This window comes from Chlorocebus sabaeus, chromosome 15 (assembly GCF_047675955.1).
Source record: "Chlorocebus sabaeus isolate Y175 chromosome 15, mChlSab1.0.hap1, whole genome shotgun sequence".
Classification (NCBI taxonomy): Eukaryota; Metazoa; Chordata; class Mammalia; order Primates; family Cercopithecidae; genus Chlorocebus; species Chlorocebus sabaeus.
In genome coordinates, this window is record NC_132918.1 from 18,881,994 (window position 1) to 18,897,280 (window position 15,287).

The 15,287-nt window shown below is 39.6% G+C and overlaps 1 long non-coding RNA gene across 1 annotated transcript in view; it reads right to left on the reverse strand.

Annotated features, from left to right (window-relative positions):
• LOC119620715 (uncharacterized) overlaps positions 1-15,235 on the reverse strand; it is a 108,478-nt gene extending 93,243 nt beyond the window's left edge. The window contains exon 1 of the long non-coding RNA XR_005237268.2: positions 14,933-15,235. This is a non-coding gene — a long non-coding RNA (uncharacterized lncRNA). The remainder of the gene's footprint in view (positions 1-14,932) is intronic.
• Positions 15,236-15,287: the final 52 nt, after the last annotated feature.

A 15,287-nucleotide genomic window follows, 5' to 3' on the forward strand; every position in this document is an offset into this window, starting at 1 on the left:
TGTTTGTGCAGGTGTTGTATAGTGTCACTGCTCTGTATATTTAAGTGTGTTTTTGTTTTAGCTGGTAGTGGTCTTCCCTTTCTGTATTTACTGATCCTTTCTTTTTTTTTTTTAATATAATGTGCTTTTATTTACTCATAATACTGAACAATCTTTTTTTGAATGTGCTTAATATAAACATTAACTGAAAATGATAGAATATTTGTTTTATTTTATTTTATTTTATTTTATTATACTTTAAGTTCTAGGGTACATGTGCATAACGTGCAAGTTTGTTACATATGTATACTTGTGCCATGTTGCTGTGCTGCACCCATCAACTCGTCAGCACCCATCAATTCGTCATTTACATCAGGTATAACTCCCAATGCAATCCCTTCCCCCTCCCCCCTCCCCATGATAGGCCCCGGTGTGTGATGTTCCCCTTCCCGAGTCCAAGTGATCTCATTGTTCAATTCCCACCTATGAGTGAGAACATGTGGTGTTTGGTTTTCTGTTCTTGTGATAGTTTGCTGAGAATGATGGTTTCCAGCTGCATCCATGTCCCTACAAAGGACACAAACTCATCCTTTTTTATGGCTGCATAGTATTCCATGGTGTATATGTGCCACATTTTCTTAATCCAGTCTGTCACTGATGGACATTTGGGTTGATTCCAAGTCTTTGCTATTGTGAATAGTGCCGCAATAAACATACGTGTGCATGTGTCTTTATAGCAGCATGATTTATAATCCTTTGGGTATATACCCAGTAATGGGATGGCTGGGTCATACGGTACTTCTAGTTCTAGATCCTTGAAGATTCGCCATACTGTTTTCCATAACGGTTAAACTAGTTTACAATCCCACCAACAGTATAAAAGTGTTCCTATTTCTCCACATCCTCTCCAACACCTGTTGTTTCCTGACTTTTTAATGATTGCCATTCTAACTGGTGTGAGATGTTATCTCATTGCGGTTTTGATTTGCATTTCTCTGATGGCCAGTGAGGATGAGCATTCTTTCATGTGTCTGTTGGCTGTATGAACGTCTTCTTTTGAGAAATGTCTGTTCACATCCTTTGCCCACTTTTTGATGGGGTTGTTTTTTTCTTGTAAATTTGTTTGAGTTCTTTGTAGGTTCTGGATATTAGCCCTTTGTCAGATGAGTAGATTGCAAAAATTTTCTCCCATTCTGTAAGTTACCTGTTCACTCTGATGGTAGTTTCTTTTGCTGTGCAGAAACTCTTTAGTTTAATTAGATCCCATTTGTCAATTTTGGCTTTTGTTGCCATTGCTTTTGGTGTTTTAGACAAGAAGTCCTTGCCCATGCCTATGTCCTGAATGGTATTACCTAGGTTTTCTTCTAGGGTTTTTATGGTATTAGGTCTAACATTTAAGTCTCTAATCCATCTTGAATTAATTTTCATATAAGGAGTAAGGAAAGGATCCAGTTTCAGCTTTCTACTTATAGCTAGCCAATTTTCCCAGCACCATTTATTAAATAGGGAATCCTTTCCCCATTTCTTGTTTTTCTCAAGTTTGTCAAAGATCAGATGGCTGTAGATGTGTGGTATTATTTCTGAGGGCTCTGTTCTGTTCCACTGGTCTATATCTCTGTTTTGGTAGCAGTACCATGCTGTTTTGGTTACTGTAGCCTTGTAGTATAGTTTGAAGTCAGGTAGCATGATGCCTCCAGCTTTGATCTTTTGGCTTAGGATTGTCTTAGCAATGCGGGGTCTTTTTTGGTTCCATATGAACTTTAAAGCAGTTTTTTCCAATTCTGTGAAGAAACTCATTGGTAGCTTGATGGGGATGGCAGTGAATCTATAAATTACCTTGGGCAGTGTGGACATTTTCACAATATTGATTCTTCCTATCCATGGGCATGGTATGTTCTTCCATTTGTTTGTGTCCTCTTTTATTTCACTGAGCAGTGGTTTGTAGTTCTCCTTGAAGAGGTCCTTTACATCCCTTGTAAGTTGGATTCCTAGGTACTTTATTCTCTTTGAAGCAATTGTGAATGGAAGTTCATTCATGATTTGGCTCTCTGTTTGTCTGTTACTGGTGTATAAGAATGCTTGTGATTTTTGCACATTAATTTTGTATCCTGAGACTTTGCTGAAGTTTCTTATCAGCTTAAGGAGATTTGGGGCTGAGACAATGGGGTTTTCTAAATATACAATCATGTAATCTGCAAACAGGGACAATTTGACTTCTTCTTTTCCTAACCGAATACCCTTTATTTCTTTCTCTTGCCTGATTGCCCTAGCCAGAACTTCCAACACTATGTTGAATAGGAGTGGTGAGAGAGGGCATCTCTGTCTTATGCCAGTTTTCAAAGGGAATTTTTCCAGTTTTTGCCCATTCAGTATGATATTGGCTGTGGGTTTGTCATAAATAGCTCTTATGATTTTGAGATATGTTGCATCAATACCGAATTTATTGAGCATTTTTAGCATGAAGGGCTGTTGAATTTTGTCAAAGGCCTTTTCTGCATCTATTGAGATGATCATGTGGTTTTTGTCTTTGGTTCTGTTTATATGCTGGATTACGTTTATTGATTTGCATATGTTGAACCAGCCTTGCATCCCAGGGATGAAGCCCACTTGATCATGGTGGATAAGCTTTTTGATGTGCTGCTTGATCCGATTTGCCAGTATTTTATTGAGGATTTTTGCATCAATGATCATCAGGGATATTGGTCTAAAATTCTCTTTTTTTGTTGTGTCTCTGCCAGGCTTTGGTATCAGGACAATATTGGCCTCATAAAATGAGTTAGGGAGGATTCCCTCTTTTTCTATTGATTGGAATAGTGTCAGAAGGAATGGTACCAGCTCCTCCTTGTACCTCTTGGAGAATTCAGCTGTGAATCCATCTGGTCTCCTGGACTTTTTTTGGTTAGTAGGCTATTAATTATTGCCTCAATTTCAGAGCCTGCTATTGGTCTATTCAGGGATTCAACTTCTTCCTGGTTTAGTCCTGGGAGAGTGTAAGTGTCCAGGCAATTTTCCATTTCTAGATTTTCTAATTTGCATAGAGGTGTTTATAGTATTCTCTGATGGTAGTTTGTATTTCTGTGGGGTTGGTGGTGATATCCCCTTTATCATTTTTTATTGCATCTATTTGATTCTTCTCTCTTTTCTTCTTTATTAGTCTTGCTAGTGGTCTATCAATTTTATTGATCTTTTCAAAAAACCAACTCCTGGATTCATTGATTTTTTGGAGGGTTTTTTTGTGTCTCTATCTCCTTCAGTTCTGCTCTGATCTCAGTTATTTCTTGCCTTCTGCTACCTTTTGAATGTGTTTGCTCTTGCTTCTCTAGTTCTTTAAATTGTGATGTTAGAGTGTCAATTTTAGATTTTTCCACCTTTCTCTTGTGGGCATTTAGTGCTATAAATTTCCCTCTACAGACTGCTTTAAATGTGTCCCAGAGATTCTGGTATGTTGTATCTTTGTTCTCATTGATTTCAAAGAACATCTTTATTTCTGTCTTCATTTTGTTATATACCCAGTAGTCATTCAGGAGCAGGTTATTCAGTTTCCATGTAGTTGAGTGGTTTTGAGTGAGTTTCTTAGACCTGAGTTCTAGTTTGATTGCACTGTGTTCTGAGAGACAGTTTGTTATAATTTCTGTTCTCATACATTTGCTGAGGAGTGCTTTACTTCCAATTATGTGGTCAATTTTGGAATAAGTGTGATGTGGTGCTGAGAAGAATGTATATTCTGTTGATTTGGGGTGGAGAGTTCTGTAGATGTCTATTAGGTCTGCTTGCTGCAGAGATGAGTTCAATTCCTGGATATCCTTGTTAACTTTCTGTCTCGTTGATCTGTCTAATGTTGACAGTGGAGTGTTGAAGTCTCCCATTATTATTGTATGGGAGTCTAAGTCTCTTTGTAAGTCTCTAAGGACTTGCTTTATGAATCTGGGTGCTCCTGTATTGGGTGCATATGTATTTAGGATAGTTAGCTCTTCCTGTTGAATTGATCCCTTTACCATTATGTAATGGCCTTCTTTGTCTCTTTTGATCTTTGATGGTTTAAAGTCTGTTTTATCAGAGACCAGGATTGCAATTCCTGCTTTTTTTTGTTCTCCATTTGCTTGGTAGATCTTCCTCCATCCCGTTATTTTGAGCCTATGTGTGTCTGTGCATGTGAGATGGGTCTTCTGAATACAGCAAACTGATGGGTCTTGACTCTTTATCCAGTTTGCCAGTCTGTGTCTTTTAATTGGACCATTTAGTCCATTTACATTTAAGGTTAATATTGTTATGTGTGAACTTGATCCTGCCACTATGATATTAACTGGTTATTTTGCTCATTAGTTGATGCAGTTTCTTCCTAGCCTCGATGTTCTTTACATTTTGGCATGTTTTTGCAATGGCTGGTACCAGTTGTTCCTTTCCATGTTTAGTGCTTCCTTCAGGGTCTCTTGTAAGGCAGGCCTGGTGGTGACAAAATCTATAAGCATTAGCTGATCTGTAAAGGATTTTATTTCTCCTTCACTTATGAAACTTAGTTTGGCTGGATATGAAATTCTGGGTTGAAAATTCTTTTCTTTAAGAATGTTGAATTTTGGCCCCCACTCTCTTCTGGCTTGTAGTGTTTCTGCTGAGAGATCTGCTGTTAGTCTGATGGGCTTCCCTTTGTGGGTAACCCGACCTTTCTCTCTGGCTGCCCTTAACATTTTTTCCTTCATTTCAACTTTGATGAATCTGGCAATTATGTGTCTTGGAGTTGCTCTTCTGGAGGAGTATCTTTGTGGCGTTCTCTGTATTTCCTGAATTTGAATGTTGGCCTGCCCTACTAGGTTAGGGAAGTTCTCCTGGATGATATCCTGAAGAGTGTTTTCCAACTTGGTTCCATTTTCCCCCTCACTTTCAGGCACCCCAATCAGACGTAGATTTGGTCTTTTTACATAATCCCATACTTCTTGCAGGCTTTGTTCATTTCTTTTTCTACTTTTATCTTTAGATTTCTCTTCTCGTTTCATTTCATTCATTTGATCCTCAATCGCTGATACTCTTTCTTCCAGTTGATCGAGTCGGTTACTGAAGCTTGTGCATTTGTCATGTATTTCTTGTGTCATGGTTTTCATCTCTGTCAGTTCATTTATGGCCTTCTCTGCATTAATTATTCTAGTTATCAATTCTTCCACTCTTTTTTCAAGATTTTTAGTTTCTTTGCGCTGGGTACGTAATTCCTCCTTTAGCTCTGAGAAGTTTGATGGACTGAAGCCTTCTTCTCTCATCTCATCAAAGTCATTCTCTCTCCAGCTTTGTTCCGTTGCTGGTGATGAGCTGCGTTCCTTTGCAGGGGGAGATGTGCTCTTATTTTTTGAATTTCCAGCTTTTCTGCCCTGCTTTTTCTCCATCTTTGTGGTTTTATCTGCCTCTGGTCTTTGATGATGGTGACGTACTGATGGGGTTTTGGTGTGGGTGTCCTTCCTGTTTGTTAGTTTTCCTTCTAACAGTCAGGACCCTCAGCCGCAGGTCTGTTGGAGATTGCTTGAGGTCCACTCCAGACCCTGTTTGCCTGGGTATCAGCAGCAGAGGCTGCAGAAGATAGAATATTGCTGAACAGCTAGTGTACCTGATTCTTGCTTTGGAAACTTCCTCTCAAGGTGTACTCCACCGTGTGAGGTGTGGGGGTGTCGTTCTGCCCCTAGTGGGGGATGTCTCCCAGTTAGGCTACTCAGGGGTCAGGGACCCACTTGAGCAGGCAGTCTGTCGGTTCTCAGATCTCAACCTCCGTGTTGGGAGATCCACTGCTCTCTTCAAAGCTGTCAGACAGAGTTGTTTGTGTCTGCAGAGGTTTCTGCTTTTTGTTTTTGTTGTTGTTGTTGTCCTTGTTGTTTAGCTGTGCCCTGTCCCCAGAGGTGGAGTCTACAGAGACAGGCAGGCCTCCCTGAGCTGCTGTGAGCTCCACCCAGTTTGAGCTTCCCAGGCTTTGTTTACCTACTTAAGCCTCAGCAATGGCAGGCGCCCCTCCCCCAGCCTCGCTGCTGCCTTGCCGTTAGATCGCAGACTGCTGTGCTAGCAATGAGGGAGGCTCCCTGGGTGTGGTACCCTCCTGGCCAGTTGTGGGATATAATCTCCTGGTGTGCCCGTTTGCTAAGACCCTTGGTAAAGCGCAGTATTGGGGTGGGAGTTACCTGATATTCCAGATGTTGTGTGTCTCAGTTCCCCTGGCTAGGAAAAGGGATTCCCTTCCCCCTTGCGCTTCCCAGGTGAGGCGATACCTCGCCCTGCTTCAGCTCTCGCTGGTCGGGCTGCAGCAGCTGACCAGCACCGATTATCCGGCACTCCCTAGTGGGATGAACCCAGTACCTCAGTTGAAAATGCAGAAATCACCTGTCTTCTGTGTCACTCACGCTAGGCGCTGGAGACTCTACTGATCCTTTCAAGATCTCTTGTAAGGCAGCTCTGGTGGTAACAAACCCCCTCGACATTTGTTTATCTGGAAAGGATCTTATTTCTCCTTCACTTAGGAAGATTTACTTTTAGATACCTGGGCTTTCTAGGTTTCCCAGCAAAAGCTGTAACTCTGTCAAAAGAAGGAGGAGAAGGAAATTAGACCCCTCCCCCATACATATCTCAGAACTTTGGGAAGCCAGTGCAGGTGGATCACTTGAGGTCAGGAGTTTGAAACCAGCCTGGACAATGTGGTGAAACTCCATCTCCACCGAAAAAAAAAAAAAAAATTGTGTGTGTGTGTATATATACATATAATAGGTGCCTGCCACCACGCCCTGCTAATTTTGTGTGTGTATATATATACACAAAAAAATTTGATATACGTGTGTGTGTGTGTGTGTGTGTGTGTGTGTATGTATATATACACACAAAATTAGCAGGACGTGGTGGCAGGCACCTATAATCCCAGCTACTCAGGAGACTGAGGCAGGGGTATCACTTGAACCCAGGAGGCAGAAGTTGCAGTGAGCTGAGATCGCACCACTGCACTCCAGCCTGGATGACAAAGCAAGGCTCCATCTCAAATAAATAAATAAATAAATATTAAGATTTTATTTCACCTTGTATCCATTTTGGTATGTTGTATTTTCAAGAAATTTTATATTTAAAAATGCTTTATATTTAAAGTGTTTCTTATACATGGCATATAGTTGGGTATTCTGTGCGGTCTCTAATCTGACAATCTCAGCCTTTTGAGTGTTTAATCCATTTATATTTAATGTAATTATGCATATGGCTAAATTTATCAATTTGTTATTTATTTTCTATTTACCCCATCTGATTTGTTTATTTGTTTATACTTTCCTTTTTTTTTTGGATATGGGGGTGGTAAATCTAATATTGTTTAGAATTCCATTTCAATTATTTCAGTTGCTTTTTAGTGATTTCTCTTTATATTGCTTTTAATGGTTATTCTAAGAACTATAATATACATTGTTATCTAATTTTAGTCTAGTTAGAGGTAGTATTAGAAAACTTCACATGAAATCTAAACACCTTGCAACAATATACTTTTACTTACCTCTCATTTTTTGTGCTGGTTATCATATGCATTACATTTACAAATGTAATAAACCCCAGATTACAGTATTGTTATAGTTTTTTAATCAATCATATGACTCTTAAAAAATTAGAAGAAAAATATATAATATTTTATATTTACCTATATATTTACCATTTCAAGTGTTCTTCCTACCTTCTAATAGATTTACATTTCCATCTGGAGTCTTCCTTAAATTCAACTTATAAATCTCATCGTTCTACTTACAAATATAGCACAGAAGTTTAATCAATTTTAAGTGAGCTTTTAATGAATGCTTGGTCCCAATTACAAACCTAAACACTCTTAAACAGTTTATATTGTATTTAAAAGTTCAATACATTGCTTTTTCTAAAAGTACCTCAATAGTCTAGTAAGTAAATAAGACCTTCCCAAGTATAAACAGAGCTCTCATAAATAAAATAAATTTAAGTCATAAATGTGGCGAGTCTTAAGATCTTCTAAATGTTACCATATTATTTTAAAACTTAGTGTCATTAGTCTGTTTTTTGTTGTTATACCAGAATACTTGAGACTGGGTTGTTTTTTTAAAAAAAATTAATTTATTTCTTACAATTCTGGAATCTGGGAATTCCAAGGGTATGGTGCTGGCATTCAGTTGGCTTCTGGTGAGGACCCTCTTGTGTCATAACATGCTGGAGGGCATCACATGGAAAGGAAAAGAGCATGCCAAACTGACTTTTATAATAGACCCACTGTGATAACTAACCCATTCCAGTGATAACCCATTAATTGATTAACGCATTAATCCATCTTTCTGCCCTCATGACCCAATCACCTCTTAAAAGCCTCACCTTGTAATACTGTTCCATTGGGGATTAAGTTTCAGCATGAGTTTTGGAGGGAACATTCAAACCACTGCACTTAGAAAGACTTCAGTTTAAAACCACAAGTTTAACGCAATCACTCAATTATACATTTTAAAATTTGGAATCTCAAAGCTTATCTTCACTTGAATAAGCTAAATTATCTTTAATATTACATACAATTAAAAATCAAATTTGTACCATCAATCCCGGGAGAGGACCCTATTTCTTTATTTCTATACATAACTCTGAACCTTCCCAAAGTTAAAACACATTCACCCACTAAGGAAACAACTGTATCATCTCAAATGATTTGAACTTGTTTGTTTCAATGGCAGAGTCATATTTGCTATTGAGATGCCCAGAGCTGCTTGATTCCTTTCTACACAGTTTTTCCTTCTTTCTCTCAATTGTGGCAGCTCCTTCAAACTATTTCATAAAATTCCCTTTTTGCTTAACTTTTTAAAAATTTGTTTCTTTTGCTTGCAACCAAAGAACTCTAACTAATCTACCAGAGAGTTGCAGCCCATACATTGTCTTGCAAATATGGTTATTAAGAATTGGATAGAGCCAAGATGGGGTAGAAGATCGTTAACTCTAAGTTCAAATTACAAAAGCAGAACATAGTAGTCTGTGTTATGCAGTGGTGAAACCGCTCAACAAATTATCTCTTAGGCTGCATGGCCACTGAAAATGAAGCTGTAACTGAAGGAAACTGGTAACTGCTGCCACCCAACCATTTAAAGAGTTTAAAGGATGCGAAAAGTTTTAGGACTTTGGGGGTGAGATGACAACTTCAGACAGGACCAGGTAACTTAAACCACGAGAACTTTGTTCCCTAAATTTAACCTTAGAACAAGAAAAAAATACTGACTCAAAAGCTAAATTTGTTTCTTTGAAACAAATTTAAGAGTTTGAATCTGTGCATTGCTGGTCTGATTTGTAAACTTTAGGCAACTGATAAGGGAAAGCTCCACAAGGAAAAATGGAGACATAGAAGTTGAAGTACTCCAAACCTCCAAATCCTCTGTAAATGCTATCAACAACACATAATCTGACAAGGAGTGTTTCTTGTAAACAACTGTATCTGCTTTGCCTGAGGAAACCGTCACTCCCTTGAGGAGGAAGCCATTAATTCCCTTATGCTCCACCCTACATTGTTACTTAGGCCAGGATCCAATCCCAACGTGGAGACTGAAAGTCAAATTAAACTACCTGAAATTGAAATTAAACCACCTGAAAGTGAAAGTTTGGCCACGAAATAAGTTACAGGCATTTGTTGACTTCTACGGTCAAAAATACAAAAATTATTTTGGAAACTCAGGGTGCCCAACCATAGATCAATAAAATTCAATCAGGCTTAATTTGTTGATGTAAGTATATATGTCATTGTATTTTTGTGCAACTATGTAAGGCAGTTTGCTGGTTTAGTTAATGCTATTCTAAATCCAGGGCTATTCCGTTTAAAAACAAATCAACATGGTCGAACCTCCTTGATATAAAGCAGAGTGTGAAAGGAAAATAAATCTCACCAAGCCAAAGGGAAAAGTCAAGCTGGAAACTGCATCAAGCAAACCTGCGTCCCATTTTATTCCCAAATAAGATAGCTACAAACATAAAAAAGATACAAACCTCCCTCACAATGTGCCCACAAGAAAATTCCTCATGGACCTCATGATCTTTACGCTAAAACAGTTCTGCTGATTTTCACCCTGGCAATGTAAATTGATAGCTTATCTTCACAGGTAAGGGACAAAAAACAGAACTCAAAGTCATCCCTCTGCTCAACTAAGACAAATACATATCTGATTGCTTCCTAGGCCCCACCGTTCATGTAAAAATGCAGATTCACGAGACAGACTAAGGCATAAATAACTATTCCTCTAAACCCCTCTCACATGTGAATTGTGTATTCAGTGAAAGGTTGATTGAAGACTCAGAAAAATGCAACTATTTATCTTTTATCTACCTATGACCGGGAAGCCCCACTGCCACCCCCAACCCCACCCCACTTTGAGTTGTCCTGTCTTTTCAGACTGAAACAATGTACAACTTACATGTATTGACCAACATTTCATGTCTCCCAAAAATATATAAAATTGGCCAGGCGCGGTGGCTCATGCCTGTAATCCCACCACTTTGGGAAACCAAGGCAGGTGGATCATGAGGTCAGGAGATCGAGACCATCCTGGCTAACCCGGTGAAACCCTGTCTCCACTAAAAATACAAAAAAATTGCCAGGTGTGGTGGTGGGATCCTGTAGTCCCAGCTACTCAGGAGGTTAAGGCAGGAGAATGGTGTGAACCCAGGAGGTGGAGCTTGCAGTGAGCCAAGATCGTGCCACTGCACTCCAGCCTGAGCAACAGAGTGAGACTCCGTCTCAAAAAAAAAAAAAAAAAAAAAAATGTATAAAATCAAGCTGTACCTTGACCACCTTGGTTACAGGTCATTAGGACCTCCTGAAGCTGTATCACAACTGCATCCTTAACCTTGGCAAAATAAACATTCTGAATTGATTGAGATCTGTCCCAGATACTTTTGGTTTGCAAGGTAGAAACAGGACTATTAAAGCAAGGCACTTTGTCAAGGGGTGGATGGGAAATGAAAGCTAGAGCAATCAGAATTCCATCTTCTCAAACTTTAACTCTTAGATTTTGTATTAACACTTATAGGTTGTTAATTCTAATAGCATCAGATGAGACTATACAAAGGTTCTTTCCACAGAAACTCTAAAGTTGCACAGTTTCTGTCCTTTCAGGCTTCCTTTCAAACCTGTAGTTATTCCATATGAGTACTATAAAGACGTGCTTTTTGCTTAAATTGGTAGGAACTGTTTTCTGTTGCTTGCAACCAAAAAACCCTAAGAAATACAATGCTCTTTCTCATTCTCCTCTTCCGCTGGTGATCCTTTAAATAGCACAGAGCTCTATTTCTCACTCCTCTTTTTTCATTATGCATTCTTCCTCTAAATATTCCACTTTCATAGCTTTAATAATCACCTATATACTGATTCATAAACATGTATCTCTATTTCAGATAGTTCCCTTTCCCATAGGAACCTTAAACTCAATCTGCCCAAAAGTAAACTCGACTTCCCTTGCAAACTGCTTTTTCTCCTGTATTTTCTATCTCAATGAAAATTCACCACCATTCACCCAGATTTTTACACCATAAACTGTTGAGTCTTAATTTGACTCTTTCCTCTTCTTCGTACTCTGTGCTTCCCCATTTTGACCCTTAACATTCAATTAATTATGACATTTTTTCCATTTTCCCTTGTAACTCTGCAATCTTCTCATTCATCATGTTTGTTCAACATAATTATGTCTAATTGATTTCCTACCTCCAATATTTTCTCCTAAAAAATACTCCATATTACAACTAGAATGGTCTAAATTTTTTTTTAAAAGGCTGGGCACAGTGGCTCATGCCTGTAATTCCAGCACTTTGGGAGGCCAAGGTGGGCGGATCACAAGGTCAGGAGACTGAGACCATCTTGGCTAACATGGTGAAACCCCGTCTCTGCTAAAAATATTAAAAAAAAAAAAAAAAAATTAGCCGGGTGTAGTGCTGGGTGCCCTATAGTCCCAGCTACTCGGGAGGCTGAGGCAGGAGAATGGCGTGAACCAGGGAAGTGGAGGTTGCGGTGAGCCGAGATCACACCACTGCACTCCAGCCTGGGCGACAGAGCGAGACTCCGTCTCAAAAAATAAATAAATTTTAAAAAATAAAAATAAATAAAAATTTCTTATCATTTTCTTGTATGTACTGTTCCAATGCTTCTCTATTGCCCTTGGGAGAAAGTCCAAATTCACCCATCTTTATGGTACACACCATTATACTAAGCCATTTACAGTACAAATGATGCCATGATTCTGTCACAATACAATACACCTTTGTAACCCCATTTCCTTTGCCTAAAGTGCCTTTTCTAAACTTCTCTCCATTGCTAACTTCTATTTGTCTTTCAAATCTCAAATTGATATCCTCCCAGAGGAGCAGTTCCTGAACCTTCTAGACCTATGATGCCCAATATGATAGCCACCAACCATGCCTAGTTATTGAGCACTGAATTATAGCTACTCTGAATTTAGATGTACTGAAAGTGTAAAATACACCAGATTTTGAAGGCTTAGTATGGAAAAAAAGTCAAATATCTTAGTAATAATTTTTATATTGGTTACATGTAAAATATTTTGGACATATTATTAAACAGAATATAATTTTGAAATTAGTTTCCTTTTTTAACTTTATGTGTCTAAAAGAAAACTCAAAATTATATGTGGCTTGTATCAAATTTTAACTGGACACCAGCTGGCCTAGATAAGTCCCTTTTTTCAGTGCCTTATAGTTATTTCTTTACTAGCATTTGTTTTATATTTTAAAATTACTAGACTGTCTTCTGCACTAGACTTCAAGCACCTTAGGAACAAGAGGCTTTCTTGGTCAACATAGTAATACCAGAGGTAAGGCTGCTAAAGTACACACAGTCAATCTTAATTATTTTTTGATTCCATATTTGCAAATTTGCATACTTGACATAATTTACTTATAATCTCAAAATCAATACTTGCAGTGCTTTTGAAGTCATTTGTGAAGATGCAAAGAGACTTGCGCCATCTAATGCACATTTAGCTGAGGTCAAACACAGTGATGCTCTCCCTTCTTGTTTCAGTTGTCAAACTGTAAACCAGTATTCTTTTCAGTCTGTTTATCGCCAGTTTTTGCATTGCTGTGCTTTTTGTTGGTGATCTCACTGTACTAAATCGCCCCCAAACACTGTGCTAAAGAGCTGTCTAATGTTCTGAAACACAAGAAAGCTATGGTGTGCCTTACAGAGAGCATATGTTAGATAAGCTACCTTCAGGCATGAATTACATTGCTGTTGGCCATGAGTTTAATGTTAATGAGTCAACAATATATAGTAAATCACGTGTCTCTAAACAGAAACACACTAAAAATCACATATCAACCAATGTCGTGGCCCAGAGGCTCAGAGGAACCTAACCCTGTATTTCCCCTAGGAGCACCAGTTTAGCATTTGCCAATTCAGTGTTCTCACTGATTTCAGGAGAACTGACTGTATTTATTGAATAAGTGATGCCCAGTCATTTGATTCTAAACCCAAATCTTTTGTGAATGCACTATATGTTGGTAGGTAGAGCAGTGACTCTGGAACCAAACTGCCTAGGTTCCAATCTTGGTTTTCTGACTTACTAGCTTTGTATTCTGGGGCAAATTGTCTAACTTTTCTCCTTTTTCCGTAACTAAAAACGCAGGTTAAAACAGTACTGTAAATATTTGCCAGGGGCTGGGTGTAGAAGGAGGAAACTGATCACAAAAAGCCACTAGAAAACTTTTGGAATGCGGGAAATATTCCATATCTTGATCATAGCAGATGATCAAGATATCTTTTTCAAAACTCATAAAAAGGGACAAATTTTACTTTATGTGAATAACTTAAAAAGGTTAAAGAGAGCAGCAGTCACAATCAAAGGAATAATGCACATCAAAAATTTAGTACACTACCTGCCTATATAAATACTAAATACTATTAGTGATCATTCTAAAAACAATAGGGAAAATTAGGAGGTATAAGGAAAAGCAAAAACACCTAAAGAACCAAGATTCTAATCTGGCTCTTTCTTTTTGGGGGGTTGGGCGTGGGGAGGGGGTGGTCTCACTCTGTCACCCAGGTTGGAGTGCAGTGGCCTGATCTCGGCTTACTGCAATATCCACCTCCCAGGCTCAAGTGATCCTCCCACCTCAGCCTCCCGAGTAGCTGGGACCACAGGTGCATGGCACCACACCCACCTAATTTTTTGTATTTTTGGTAGAGACGGGGTTTCACCATGCTGCCCAGGCTGATCTCGAACTCCTGAGCTCAGGCAACCCACCTGCCTCAGCCTCCCAACGTGCTGGTATTACAGGCACGAGCCACTGCTGTAATGGCTCCTCCGTATATTAGCTAGAGGCTGAATTCAGTACATGAGAGGGCAGTAACTTATTGCAAAAGTTAAATTGGACATGTTTGAAAAATATGTGAAAACTGTAGAGGCATATAGGAATGTGAGGTATGGGATTATTCATGAGACAGCAATAGGAAATCAAAGTACCACATAAATGCGGGTGTGGAACGGGAAATAATTTCCTAGGTCACCTCCCCAAGAGGATACTGTGGTGAGTTGTGAAATGAAACTGTGAAGGGGGAGCACATCTCTTTTAAGAACCTTTCTATTGCAGTCTACAAGCTCTAGATCAATTTTGAAGACCATCTAAGCGTTCTAATGTGGCAGGGTTAAACCCCAAACTCTAAGGAATGCCAATGCCAGGAGGAAAGAAGGCATGAGGTGGCAGAACACCTCTCTGGACCCACAATGCCGTAGAAGTCAGACACCCTTCACCTCCACAACTTCACAACAGCCTTTGCTGTGAGAAGTGGGTTAATTCATTTCACTGCTGGCTTGTTAGCTGGCGGATGCTTCAGGAGTTCCTACCCGGGGAAGCAGCCTCTACAGGGGCACCCCGCACCAGTCGCTGCCAAAAATCTCACCAAGGGGTGAATGGGGTCCTCAGGACCCGCGGTGCCGAGCTAGGTATTAAAATAACGCACCTGAGTTCTTCTTCAAGGACCAGGAGGAGGTTCCAACTCCAAGAAAGGCTGCAAGCTGAACCAGAAACTCGAACCTAAAGTTCACTTCACAGCCAGCCACACTGGCACTCGCTGAATCGGCGCGCCTCGCGAGTTCTGACAATTGTCATGTGATAACTGCCACGCACCTGATGGCAGAGGCCACTGGGTGCCTTGCTTGGTTCCCATTAAAGTGGACTGCGACCCCAACGCAACAAACCAAAGAGTTGGAAGGCCCAAGTTCCTCTGCCAGCGAGCTCACCCTCGGCAATCAGACTGCTGAAAGTGCGCTCCACGCCGGAAGTGCACTAATCCGCAGCACGTGGGGTTGCCAGGG